This window comes from Zeugodacus cucurbitae, chromosome 4 (genome assembly GCF_028554725.1).
Source record: "Zeugodacus cucurbitae isolate PBARC_wt_2022May chromosome 4, idZeuCucr1.2, whole genome shotgun sequence".
In the NCBI taxonomy this organism is placed as follows: Eukaryota; Metazoa; Arthropoda; class Insecta; order Diptera; family Tephritidae; genus Zeugodacus; species Zeugodacus cucurbitae.
Genome location: NC_071669.1, coordinates 26,312,311 through 26,326,262, shown reverse-complemented (window position 1 = coordinate 26,326,262; position 13,952 = coordinate 26,312,311). Strand labels below are relative to the sequence as shown.

Below are 13,952 nucleotides of genomic sequence, written 5' to 3'. Positions count from 1 at the left end.
CTGTCCGTCCGTCCGCCTGTGCAAGCTGTAACTTGAGTAAAAATTAAGATATCTTGATGAAACTTGGCACACTTATTTCTTGGCACCATAAGAAGGTTAAGTTCGAAAATGGGCAAAATAGGACCACTGCCACGCCCACAAAATGGCGAAAACCGAAAACACATAAAGTGCCATAACTAAGCCATAAATAAAGGTATGGAAATAAAATTAGGTATGAAGGATCGCACTATGTAGGGGCATATGTGGATGTAATTTTTTTGGGGAAGTGGGCGTGGCGTGGCAAAATTGAAAATGGGCGTGGCGTCGCCCACTTATGGGTCAAAAACCATATCTCAGGAACTACTCGACCGATTTCAATGAAACTTGGTTTGTAATAGTTTCCTTACATCTCAATGATATGTTGTGATAATAGGCCAAATCGCTTCACAACCACGCCTACTTCCTATATACCAGAACTTTGAAGACGATCTGAATCGTTTACGTTACAATATATGAAGTAAGCAATAGTGAAGATATCGGTGCAGAACTTTGCACAAATACTATGTTTATAGTGTGGCAGCCCCATTCTAAAAATCGCCGAAATTGGACCATAGGTTTTTAAGGCCCCATATATCGAACACGAGGACCTCAGCGCTTCTAACCTAATATTATGGTTTCCAACTTTCAATGGACTGTGGGTCAAATTGTGTGTTATATAATATAATTAAAGTTAAATAAATAAATTGCGAGAGTATAAAATGTTCGGTTACACCCGAACTTAGCCTTCCTTACTTGTTTTGTATGCCTTCAGGTGGATTCGATAACTTTTGGTTCAATTTAAATAGTAATTAATTAATTTTAAATTTTTAATTTGTTCTGATGTTTAATATTTGCCAAAATTAGATGGCGCCATTGTTACTGTATATAAGCCTCCTAAATATATATAAAATTGTTTTTTATTTGGAAATGCTTTAAAATCGGGTGCCCCTACTTTCGGAGTACCAAATCTTCAATCCAATTATATATTAATTCCAATTATTTTATTATGTGTGTTTAATTTCATATTTTGTTTAAAATCCTAATAACTTGAAAAATAATGCAGGACAACGTCTGTCGGGTCCGCTAGTATAAACATATTTAAAGTAGATTGATATGCGAAGTTTATAATAAAAGATTAAAAGTATATTTACCTAAAAATTATTTCCATATTCAATATAATGAACGAATTACTTAAATAATAATCATGTCAATAACAATAACTTAAATCATCACTTAAATACTACTAAGTGTTCAAGGTGAATATTCTTTGAAATTTAAAATGTATTCAAAATTATTATTAATAAGCTAAGCTTCAGGGACTCTAAATCCAGAACTGAAATTTTATTCGAAAAATGCATAGATACTCGATGAAAGCTATTGATACTTTTCGTATCAAAGTCTATAATTCATTCAATTAAGACCACGTCTCAGTACGAAATTCTAAAATAGTAAGCGTTGTATTTAATACTAAACTGTAATTAAAATCAAATGTAAAAGTACTGTTATTAAAAAGTGATTTTATAGCAAACATTTTCTTATGAAATAACATTGCTTGCAAGCGATATTATTTTGTCGCTTACATTTTATAGCAACCTCTATGCTTGGAGAGTACTTTCACAAGGAAATGAAAAAGCAACCCTTAGTAAGTCAAGAATATTTTTTATTTAACTGAATGCATGCCAAATCCAATTTTTCATAGCTCCGTTAACAGTTTATCCACGCAACACAAGCTTCAAGTTTTTCAAACATATCTACATATATATCCACCATGTGTATGTGTTTGGACGTACATGAGGGTACTAACTGCGAAACCAGAATACACCAAACCTCCAAAATCATACATATGCATATAAAAACAGACTGTCTATCAGCTTTACCCCAAAAGGCAACGCCCATTTTACTGAGAGCGGTCGCGATGTTGTCGCCACAGTGTGTGATGGCATGGTGGCAACAAGTGCTTCGCAAAACGGCAAGCGTTAGAAGAGTCACTTGCTTGCTTGTGGCATAGAGTCATCTCTTTCTAGTGTGCTTAGCCACCTGCTGCGCCACAGTTGGCGATTGCCATCACTCGTCTACGCGCGTTGTCCATGTTCCCCACAACACATTTCAGATTACCTTTATATACATTTGTATGTGTGTAATAGGGGTGTGCGTTTTTTGTTGCTGTTCACCATTGGCGTTGTTGCATTGGACAGGTTGTACATTGGTTGCATTCGCTCGCCTTAATATATGGAGGCTTCGCATGAGAGTCTTTACTTAAGCTGGCGGGTTTTCGTTGGTATTGGTGAGCGCCACTTTTGGTGTGTGACGAGATTTGTAAGAAACCACTTACAAACAGGCGTCTAAAGAAATGCGTACCATTATGTAGTTAGGTTTTTGAACCAAATTAACAATGTGAACGAATATTTACTGTCACTTCTTGTAAACGAGTTGGAGCTCTCTTAGTTGCAGTCGTATTTATTGATCAGATATACACAGTCTAGTGCAATAAATTACTGAGAGCGCCATATTGCTATATTTTCTCAGTTTCTTTGAATTATATCTTGAGATGAAGACTTTGTCTTGCTTTACATGTATCAGAAAGTCGTAGGGGCACACGTGCTGTTTGCACATTCAATGAAAATATTCCAATTGTGTATTTTTCTTTATTTTTTTTTTCTAAAAACTCTCATTCAAGTTTTAAGTTTTTCTCTTTACCTGCGCCGCAACGCCGTTAGACATTTCGCCGGTAGACGCATGTACTTCACTTTGAGTTTCACTCCCATTGACTGTATCCCTCACTACAGTGGGCAGTTTCATCTAAATTCAACTTCTGCTGTAACTCAAGCTCCACCGCTGGCTTTCCATCCTCCTGGGCGAGTTTGCTAACATGTTTACACCTTGGCATGACAGTTTATTTGCTTGTTCACATTCTCAATCGTCTCAAATGTGTGCATTAGTATTCATATATATGTACATACATATATGCATGTACATAGCATAACTACTATACATATTCATATGAATGGTCGCATATTTTTTCTAATCTCCCCTTCAGTTTGATTTGTTGACGCGCGCGTCTGGACGCGAATTCACTTTTAGTCGTACGAATTAAGTAAATATTTACTTAGGCTCTCGAAACTTTTGCCGAGTCAACGAAATTAATTGATTTTCGATAAATAATTTTAAAAGTTTCACAAACTTGTATTTTTATCATCAGTACAGTGTTTCATTAAATGCAAGATGAAATAAGCTCAAGTAAAAACTTTAACATAAAAAATTAAATTTGAATATACCAAAATTGAATTAACCTACATATACATACATGAATATTGTATACAAGTATATTATAAATATATATGTATATGTAGTCCATATACTTCAAGTTTTTAGTGAATAGCAGCTTCAATAGGTATCAGTTTTTGAAAATCACTGCGTTAAGTCAAGTTTTAATCTTGTCTATAATCTTATATATAATTTGATTAAAAAGATCTAATGGAAATTAAATTTATATTTAGAAGTTTAGAAAACCGAAATCAAATAAAAAAGCAATCCGCAGCGTTTTCAAATATTTTTTATGAAAATTACTTTCCCAGCCAACAGAATCATATAATTGAAAATACCGCAATTTAGGTGATAAGCATGACTAGATACATTTAGGGGAATATATCTGCTGGATATTTGTATTGCAAAGTATTTTCTAGCATTATTAAGACATTAGCTGTATATGTATAAGTGTTCGCATAAATACGTTTTAGTAGCTTAATTTACATATTTATGAAAATAGAAGATGTTGGTCGGTTTGTGCGTTGTTCATTTGGCCCAAACTACTTGAACGTTTTATTTGGGACAAAAACATTAACCTTAAAAAAATAACATTAGTCTAAGAGCGGTTTTTGAGGAACGAACACCATTTCTTATAAATCTAAGGAAATTAATCATAATATGTGCCTGTAGTAGAAATGAGAAATATCAAAAAAAAATTTCTTCAAAGCCATTATTATGGTCACTTAAACATTCCGAAAACAATTATAATATGACACATATGACGAAGCTAAAACAGTATATCCGTTCGTAATATTGGAATGATAAGAGATTTTGTCGCATGTGGACCATGAATATCTGAAAACTGGTATTGCAAGTCCGTGATATATCCGACTATATAAAGTATTCCTTCTAAAAGTAAAGAATATCAGAAAATTATAACAAACGAAGTTCTGAGTTCAAGAAGGATCGGTCTCCCCTTTTGAAAAGCCATAAAAAGCATAACGCATATTTGGAAGTTATTAAATTAATTTTACAAATTTCATTACATACTTACATATGTATGTATATGTATCATGCGCTACATGTTGCACTCTGTTTAAACTTAAATATCGTTAGCTAAAATGCAAACGGCCCTATCTAACATTTTCATTACTTTACAGGAGAAACAAAAAACTGTATAAAACTATATATATATTAATGTGTTTAGAGCAATTTTTTTCAATGTAACTTGTAAAACAACTACAAATTTAAATTTGAAATAAAATAATGTTTTTTTAAATATTTTAAAAGTTATGTTACTTACGTCCTTTTGAAGCCAGATTTTCTGAAACAAAAAGCCCTAACTACAATTCAATTTTTTGAGTTATTTGTCAGTAACTTTTCAATACATTTTCAATGAAGTAATATATCGCTGTAATAACAATGGGTAGATGCTAAAAATTATATTTAAAACAAAATAAAGAAAAATGTATTTAAGTATGGTTGGCAAATTTTTTTGAATGCATTATATATTAAATTATTAAGTATATGAAAATAAAATTAATTCAAGAAGATTAAATAAATATGTAGTACAGTTCAGAGGTAACGGTAAATTGTACTTTATCAGCTTGTGTATTAACAACTCGTATAATAATTAATTTTCATAGGGTATATTGTCATAAAAATAATGACAGTCTGCTGGTAGTACTTTTTTCAGCTCCTGCAGATGCTTCCATTTCTTATTAGAAATTGCTAGTCTGCTCAGATGCAATTGGGAAGGTTCGACAACTGTGAATTGTTTTGAAGTTCTTTGAGGTAGCTGGGCATAATCGTCATTTATATCAGTTTTAAAATAAATAATTCCAGTCTGCTCGTATGACAATGCACGTACCTTATTGACAGTAGGGTCTCCTGTTTTTCTTCCTAAAAATTTAATAAGCAATAAAGTTTTGGAATTTTTTTTAGAAATTAAAAGTGTGCCTTACCTGGTCTAATAGATGAATACCTCATTGGAACAGACTCGTAATCGAGGAAATATTTGTAGTTTAAGGGGTGAACTTGTAGAGGCATAGGATTTTTCCGGGCTGCTCTTATTGATTCTACTAGTTGAAATGGCAAATGTATTTGTTTATTTTTGAATGTTCAATAAGAGAATGAGTGGAATCGCATTCCATTTGCGTGTGACCTACTACTAAGTATTTGTGTTCTATGATAATGTCTTTTTCCACACATAAAGAGAGCAACGCATTAGAAAGGACAACATTTCTGTTTTAGTAAGAACAACCATCAGAGTAGATAACTATGTGGTGAATGTGAGGATGTTTCAAAAGTTGGGGTTTTAAATGTTTTAAAACAATTGTTGTAAACGTTGATGAGACAAGAGTTCCTTCGGTTTCATCCCAAACGTAATTATCAGACTCGTGACTTATAACATTGTATATAGTGAAGTTGTGAACTTGTAGTTTCATTTTATAATAAGAGGAACTGGCGTTGGATTGTGGTATAAGTTTAACTGCCTCCATATCTATGCAAAATAGTAGAAATGCACCTAATTTGGCATTTTCGACATCATTTTGCTTTTCATTTCGCATCCTTTCAATTTCATTTCGGTGAATGTCAAATATATCCTGTGACAAGTTGTTTGATTTAAAAGATAAACATAAGTCACACTGGTCATTTCGTGGTTTAAATAACGAGTAATTGCTTGATTTAAAAACATTCATAAAAATTGGAAATGATACTCGAGCAATATCATTGTTTTTATGTTCTTCGCATGATTGAGAATAAAGTTCATAAATCTGTCTGTATGTTTTGAAATAAAAATATATTTTTGTTGTATATTTGCGACGATAGTGCGACTCCAACTTTGGTAAATCTTCTAACCAGTTTTGTAAGTAGCTACATCTTTTCTTATAGTGTAATCTTTCTTTATTTTGATCAGAATTTTGCGTTTTTAGACTCTTTTGGGTGCAATGTAAGCCACTGGATTGGGTCCAACAACGTATCATTTTTTCTGATAAGCCCAAAGTTGATAGAAACATTTGCCGACAAACTTGCATTCGATTTGTATTGTGCTTTAGAAAATAATATTTAGTATTGGAGCGTTTGGAATTTTCAACAGTTACACGTTGTGTTTTGGAACATTCAATGAGGTTTGTTACATATAATTTTTTTTCATCCCACGACATTATCCAGAACGAGTCAAAAATTTCTTTACGAGTATCTTCTGTAAAATGGGAGCAAAATCGAATGGAACTTTTCTCACAGAACTTCGACTTACACGCATCTTTCATTTCTCTGGGCTTTCTATAGCTTATATTTCCTTTAGATAAACCTTGATATTTCTGTCCTGCCATACGTTTTTGCTGGTTATTAACTCTCACATTTTTTGTAGTATTACTCGCATTTCTGGTTGCACCACTTGCTAAATTATTTTCCGACATATTTTCACTATCCGAATTCATATTAATGATATGTAATTTATTTGCTTAAAATTTGAACAATTCAATTATAGTTAAACACTGAGATCGTTAAAAAACACGTGTACTGTTTACTAAAAACTTTAATTGTGTTTACTGTGCTGTCTACTAGAAAGCAAAACGGTGTAACGGGACAAGGCCTTTTTTGTATTGTGTGGTGTTTGTTGTTGTGTGTAGTTAGGGCTCTTTGCATTTATCAAAACGAACACTTTGTAGTAAGGGCCTTTTGTATTTCGTTAATAAAACAACTATTTTTAATCGTATGACTCTGTAATTTTGTATGAACATGTAGTTTGAATAAATATATTATAATCAATCAAAAAACCCATTTTGATTTTTTTGTTAGTTAGGGCCGTTTGCATTTTAACTAACGATATGTAAATTCAGCGTTTTAAAATTTTTATTGAAAAGTGTTTTTGTTTCATAAATATATAGGTCAAATGTAGTAGAAAACCGATTACACAAAGTTAATCTAAGATTAAATAATAGCCTTATACGTACATAAATATATCTATCTGTGAAGAAATAAGGACATAATTTTTAACATAATTTTACATAAATAACATGTAATAGAAATCATTAATATCAATGTATGCAGTATTTCGCTTTTATTATAATTAAGAACATATTGAAACAAGAGCTCGCGGTCAATAATCCTTCAAAATTTATGATGTTCAATAAAATTATTTTAAAGCGTCACAAATCTAACAAATAGTGCAAACTGTTACCATACAGTATGCCAAAAAGAGTAAAGAAAAGAGAGTCTCCAATGAGAAAATCGATTGTGGTAAAACAAAATTTAGAAAATTGGGAACCTTTTTCAAACATATATATGTACCGTATATGATGTATATGCAAATGTAGCAGAAAACTTTAACTAAAACTTCCAACTTCACATTTCATATCAACAAACAAACCGTTGAATATGAAAGAAAAGAGCAAACTTTCAATAGTTGTGTCTGCATGCTATAAGTGCACACACATATGAATGAATGTGTGGTCGATATATGTATTACTGCATTTTTGGGGCGGCATTTCGCTGCCCCAAGGTCTTGTGGTAACACAGTAACCAGCAATATGGCTAACAACTTCTAGTGTACATACCTATGTGGCAACAATAACAAAACACCACCAATGTCAGTAGGGGAGCAACTCTTACCACCTCTTTATCATGTGAACATTTGTGTATTTACACACTGATAGTGTTCCATATTATCGTCTTGCTTTTCTTCTTTCTTCTACATTTGTTGGCTGAACTGAAACCCTCCTGTTAAACACTTGTATGTATGTATGTAAATCTATAGACACAGTCCCAGAAAAGTATACACATACCAGTGTATGGACATTACCTCTGATTTGAGCGCCAGTGCTTGTTCTTTGAACCATGGTGAATAGCATAGTGGCCATTTTTATATGAATGAGGTGAATTTTGGTGTATATGATAATTAAAGCAACTATATGTCATAAAGAAATAATTAATTATTACATTTTATCACTGTCCAAATATGCTAAATTGGACACACATTTGCCCAGTAGGACCGACATATAATACATAGACATGTATGCACATAAATATACATATATGTATGTATATGCATATTTATGAATAAGTGGGAAGCTCATATATTTACGAATAATATATTACGAATAAAATGAGTTGAGAAGTATGTTAGTAATCCAATTTGAGTAAACATGTATGCACATATATGCATAGATACATAGCAATTATTACATAAACAGATCGTATATAAAATATTATATTTTAATTCTTTTTTAGCTGCATATAATAATGTACATACATATACAAATGTAAATATTTAGGTAAATATCTCGTTGGCTACCCATTCACCTCTTAAACAATTCCTCACAGCAAACCAATATGAATTTCTGTTCAGGTGCCCATACAGTTTTCCAATCAGCTTTAGTCGAAGCGAATTTGAACAGACTTCGCCAGTCAATATATTGCCGCAATATGCATTATATGTATATGAATATACAAATCTATGCGAATATACATAGTATGCTGTATGTATGTATTCATGTTGCCTACTGTGGGGATGAGGTTTACATTCGCATTTGCGATTCGCAAATCCAACTTCGCCTCTTCGTATTCACACATTCGTCATCGACTCTGCCAACGATGTAGTCGGCGTCGTCGTCGTTGTTCGTCACCCAATACCATCCATCCCCACTGCCGTCAGATACAACAAACAGCGCATAGCTCCAGCGCCATTTACATATCCCCAAACATTGCCGCATTCGTTGTGTCTGTGCCTGTGTGCCTTTTTCTACTTCTTCTACTGTGTATTATTGTTGTCGTTGTAGCATTCTACTAACTCGCACTCGTATTGGAGTGTTGAACTGGATTGGATTGGATTCGGATTTTTTTGCGTATCTGTGAAATTGTTTTAGCCCGTGTCGTTTGTCGTTTGTTCTCTTTCGATTTTTTCTTCGATTTCATTCAAAGTGTTTGTTGTCGTTTTGTCATTATTGTTGCTGCTGCTGTTGTTGTATGCCACATTCGGTTCTTTGGCGCTCTTCTCGCTTTAGCCAAATGTCCACAAAAGTTCAACTCAGTTGTGTGACTTTTTCAATTGGCTCCAGTTTCACGCGGCGGTTTTAAAAACGTGGCCGACGCGAATTTAAAATTTTGGCGCGTTTCGTTGTGTGTTTCTAGTGTGTCATATAACGCTGTTTATGCGTTCGATAATTCGATAAACTACTGCTATAAAGTGGTTGAAATAAAATATTAATTTCGGGAAATTATTTAAAGTGTCTGACTTGTGTGTAAGCTCAAATATATATGTGTTCTCATGTATTACATACAAACAATTGACCGTTTTTGTATTCAAGAATAATAAATAATTGGAACAATGAAGAAAATAAATAAAATGCTAACCGCATAGTACTAAATAATTACAATGCCAGTGGAATAGGTGTAGATCAGTAAGAAAAATACTTATTATAATTTAATAACACTAATCTTTGTCCAATAAGAAATCAGTTCACACATTGAACATAATCACTTCAATCCCAAAAATCTGATTAGACATATAACAGTGTCTTAACATTATATGTTAATAACAGTTTAAACTCCGATTTGCCGTCGGTGATTTCTTATACGATTATTGGGGTGGCAGATGCCATAAAAATGTGATGTAGATTTATCAATCATAGCGGAACATTTTTGTATTTAAAAGAATGACAATATTTGTAAAAACAAAAGACATTTTAAATTATTGAAATAATATTTGTTTATATATGTACAGATGTCGCATATACATAAATATAAACTTACATAGATTCAAATATACCAATCTATAAAAAGTTCATGGCAATATAAAACGTCAATAACTATAATAATATAAATACAACTTTAAATTTTTTCATTTGTTTTTCAAAGTTTTTATATATATTTTTATAAGTTCAACCTGCGATACAGCTTTACTATGCTGCCGTCGTCACTAGATAAAATTTACTTGAAATCGTAGTTCAAATTTTTATATATGCCATAATAAACAAACTTTTAAAAGGATTTGAAACAACTGATTCTTAACTTGAATCGAATATACTGAAGTTGTAACAAATAAACTCCCTCTCTGAAAATTTATATTCTCTTTTCGGTCAAATATCTGCAATAAATGTAATGCACAAACTGAAAACATAAAAATATCGTTCGAATATATGTATGAGATTAAGATTATAAATTCCATGATTTATGAAAACAATATTTATGAAACGATCTCACGATTACCCTCATCACGCTCAACCGATGCGTGGGACGCAATCCGCATAAGAGCCTTTGCCGAGTTATGAAAGGCAAGAGATTTTTAAGGGTCGAGATCTCAAATTGCTCAGCTACAAAAAGAATACGTCCAACAACTTAGATTTAAAAATTACAAAAATTTGGAATGTACTTTTTAAGAGAAGACAGAATAGTTTTTTTGGTGCAAAAGATTGAGTCAGAGAGATCAAATGTACTAGAATTAGAATTAAAATTCTGACATATTCTGTGGAATGGTTAATTTAACTCAAAATGTGTTCTAGACATTTTCAAATATAAGAGTATAAACTGTCTAGATGGACGAGCGGGGACATTAAAAGTAATATCAGACAAGAGGAATGTACTACAAACTGATCCATTCAGTAGTTTTACCAGGAATATTATGCCAAGCATTTCCCTACGACTAGTGAGTGTTGGTAGGTTTATAAGTTTTAAGTTTATAAGTGACCTAAAGCAAAAATAAAAATTGTTTTTGAACGGACTCTAGCATTTTTTTCCATACCACAGAACCATACTCCAATATATGCCTTAGCAATGTTGATAAAAGAATTTTGGATCGCTAAATTCTTTAATAATAACACTGTGATAGTAAAAAAAAAAGACAAGACCAAATTCGACGGTTTCCCCCTATTTCGGGTCCTACGAATCGAACTGCATCATTACTTTTTTGAGTTACAATCATGGTTTCATACAAATTTTTTTTTTGAAGTTTTTCATCAAAGTGGCCCATTGTAAGAGAAAGGCACTTTTTTCTTCGGTCTCTAACTTTTTTAATGTTGACTTTTTTGGTAAACTTTCTTTGGCAAAGCTTCTCAGAATAAGTCCGTCTTTAAGTTCTTAGATGACTGTAAACCCCAAAATCAATGTTTTTTGTGTCCTTATAGCCAATATGTAAAAAAAAACTGAAATTTAATCCATTTTTTTAATGTTTTTGCACTCACGTTTCGTCAATATTTTAATTTACCCTTTGATACTTATACATTAAGTGACACCCCATCACATTATAAACCATTGCTTAGGAATGCACCGGTCTGAAGATTGGACAATATACTCAATTAAAGAGCTTGCATGGGCGCACTCCGAATATTATGTAACATGTTTTTGCTGTTATTTAAATATAAATATTATTACGGATATCTAACCTTAATGTATACCTATATGTATGTCAAACTCACATATATGTAGGTCACATTGCATACTTAGGTACCTACTCCTACTCCTATCCTCTTCGCCATTAGATCAACACATAACTACGTAAATAGAAAACATATTTACAACAGATATGTATTTTTTAATACTTTGCGAATCAAATAACAATTCCATAATATTCTTACAACTACGCTTCGCCAAGTTGTATGGTATTTCGTGAGAGAGTTTCAGTATTTCCAGATAACCATTTGAAACAACATTTTTATTAGAAAATAATATAAAACTAGCTAATGTTAAGTTTCTTAGGAACCTTGTTTTGATAGTGGTGGCTTAAGACTTATTTTAAACATTTTACTCTCTCATTATCAAATATACACATATGTATACATACATAAGTATACACCGCAAACGAACATAATTTTTTAGCAAAATTTTTGAAGTATTGAGTTTTTGAGTATATCATTTACGTAAGGTAAAGGGGTTTGAACTATAATTGTAGGTTAAACAAGTTAAACCCTCAAACAATCAACTATCACTTATAATAAAATTAGACTTATGCCAGCGTATTAAAGGTGACGAAACCACAGCGTTATACACTGCAGATCATTTTAAATCTTTTTTGATTTTTACTTATTTATTATAACCCCGAAGCTTTATGGCAGCACAATAAATGGTCGTATACTAGTGTGTATATAAAAGCGCTAACGAAGCGCTATTAGAAAGCAGCACTAAAATAATCAATTAAATTAAAATATGAATAAATTATTTTCAGAAACAATACGGACTATTAGGAGAACACACAAGAACATTAAAACATAAAATTAAAGTGATAAAATAAAACAATGGAGCAAGTTTCCCGAAATGTCAGGGAAGCGAGCCAAAGTCAATAAAATATATGATACCTGTGTATATACATACATATGAATGTATGTCTATTTGTACATGAATAGTACGACTTGTGTCGGTGAAAAATCATAAATAGTCATAAAAAAATTAATCATTAAAAGTGATTCCGTAAAAACGCTGAAGCCAACAGCAACAATAAATCGTGAACGCGCGGTCATAACAATAAAACCCAAATACAAAATCCAAAACTAAATATTAAATACAACAAAAACGTGGGTCAAAACCGTTTATTGATTGTAAAGATTTTTAATTTGTTGCTTGTTGCATTGTCTTTGTGATTATGTGCTGCTGGTGAAAGAATACTCGTGCAAATACAAAATCGAAAATCTTTAGCATCCCAGTTAAACGTTCGCGTGTGTTTGTGTAAGGTTTCGATTCGACAAGGGTGAGTGTGGCAAATTGGGCCATCAAGTGCAACAACAATAGTGACAAAGCACTGTGGGTTATATAGCTTGAAAGCTGCTGTAGAAATCATAAAACCTCCGATATACAATTTAAGTCAAAGCCAATACAAAATCACATAAAAATACTCAACAAGTTTATTACTTTTAAATCGTGTATTGGTCAAATACGGTACGAATACCTAGAGTGACACGTATTCCAATTGTAAAAATCCTCTGTGCTTGTTCTATCTACATAACTGTGCTTAAGCATGTGTGTGTGCATTCATAAATATTAAATATTTATAGAGCACAAGAGTAACAGCATAAGGTATTCACTATAAACATACAGCAACAAAAATTAATTTGAGTTTTACTACGGAAATATCAAACGATTAACTGGAAATGACTAAAATATTAAGGTAAGCACATACATATTTAAAATTTTCAAATAATCATATAACTGTAATCAATTATTTAAACTTTTTTGGAAATATAGAATAATAGAAAAATAATAGAATAAATTCAATAACTTATTTACATGCTCTGGCAAGTATTTCGAAGTTTAGAAATATTACCATTTTTTTTTAAATTGCAGTAACTTGACTCTTAAAAGCATTAATGAGACAATCAATCCTTCACTTAGGCACTGTCATTCTAAAGTATTTGTTTGATACCAATGAAAAACACGCATTTCTTTTCTGAATAATCAAAAAGATGTTACATGATTTACTTATAAAATCTTTCCGATCCCGAAAATGATGAACACATTACAAATATTTGCAAATGTAATCCTCGGTCTAACATACCGATAAACCATCGGGAGTGTCTTGTATTTCGACTCAAAACCTACATGATCACTCCGATATAGAGATTAAAAGGTCTACTTCCACCGATTTAATTTATATTTTTCCTATGAAATGAGTTTTGATAAATAAAACCATATACCGACCGCTATAAGTTAATCTTCAGAGATAAACCTTAAAAAGTTTCTGCTTGTATCCAATCCCC

General features: G+C 32.0%; 1 protein-coding gene across 3 annotated transcripts in view; it reads left to right on the top strand.

Annotated features, from left to right (window-relative positions):
• The first annotated feature begins 3,068 nt into the window (after window positions 1–3,068).
• LOC105217029 (transcription factor SOX-5) overlaps window positions 3,069–13,952 on the top strand; it is a 66,744-nt gene continuing 55,860 nt past the window's right edge. Inside the window, exons 1-2 of one of the 3 annotated variants that reach the window (XM_029043356.2) lie at window positions 3,069–3,255; window positions 12,428–13,363. The gene's annotated coding sequence lies outside the window, so the exon portion shown is untranslated. Of the gene's footprint in view, window positions 3,256–9,147; window positions 9,669–12,427; window positions 13,364–13,952 lie in introns of those variants that run through there. The other 2 variants (XM_029043355.2, XM_011191832.3) reach the window with 2 other exon arrangements.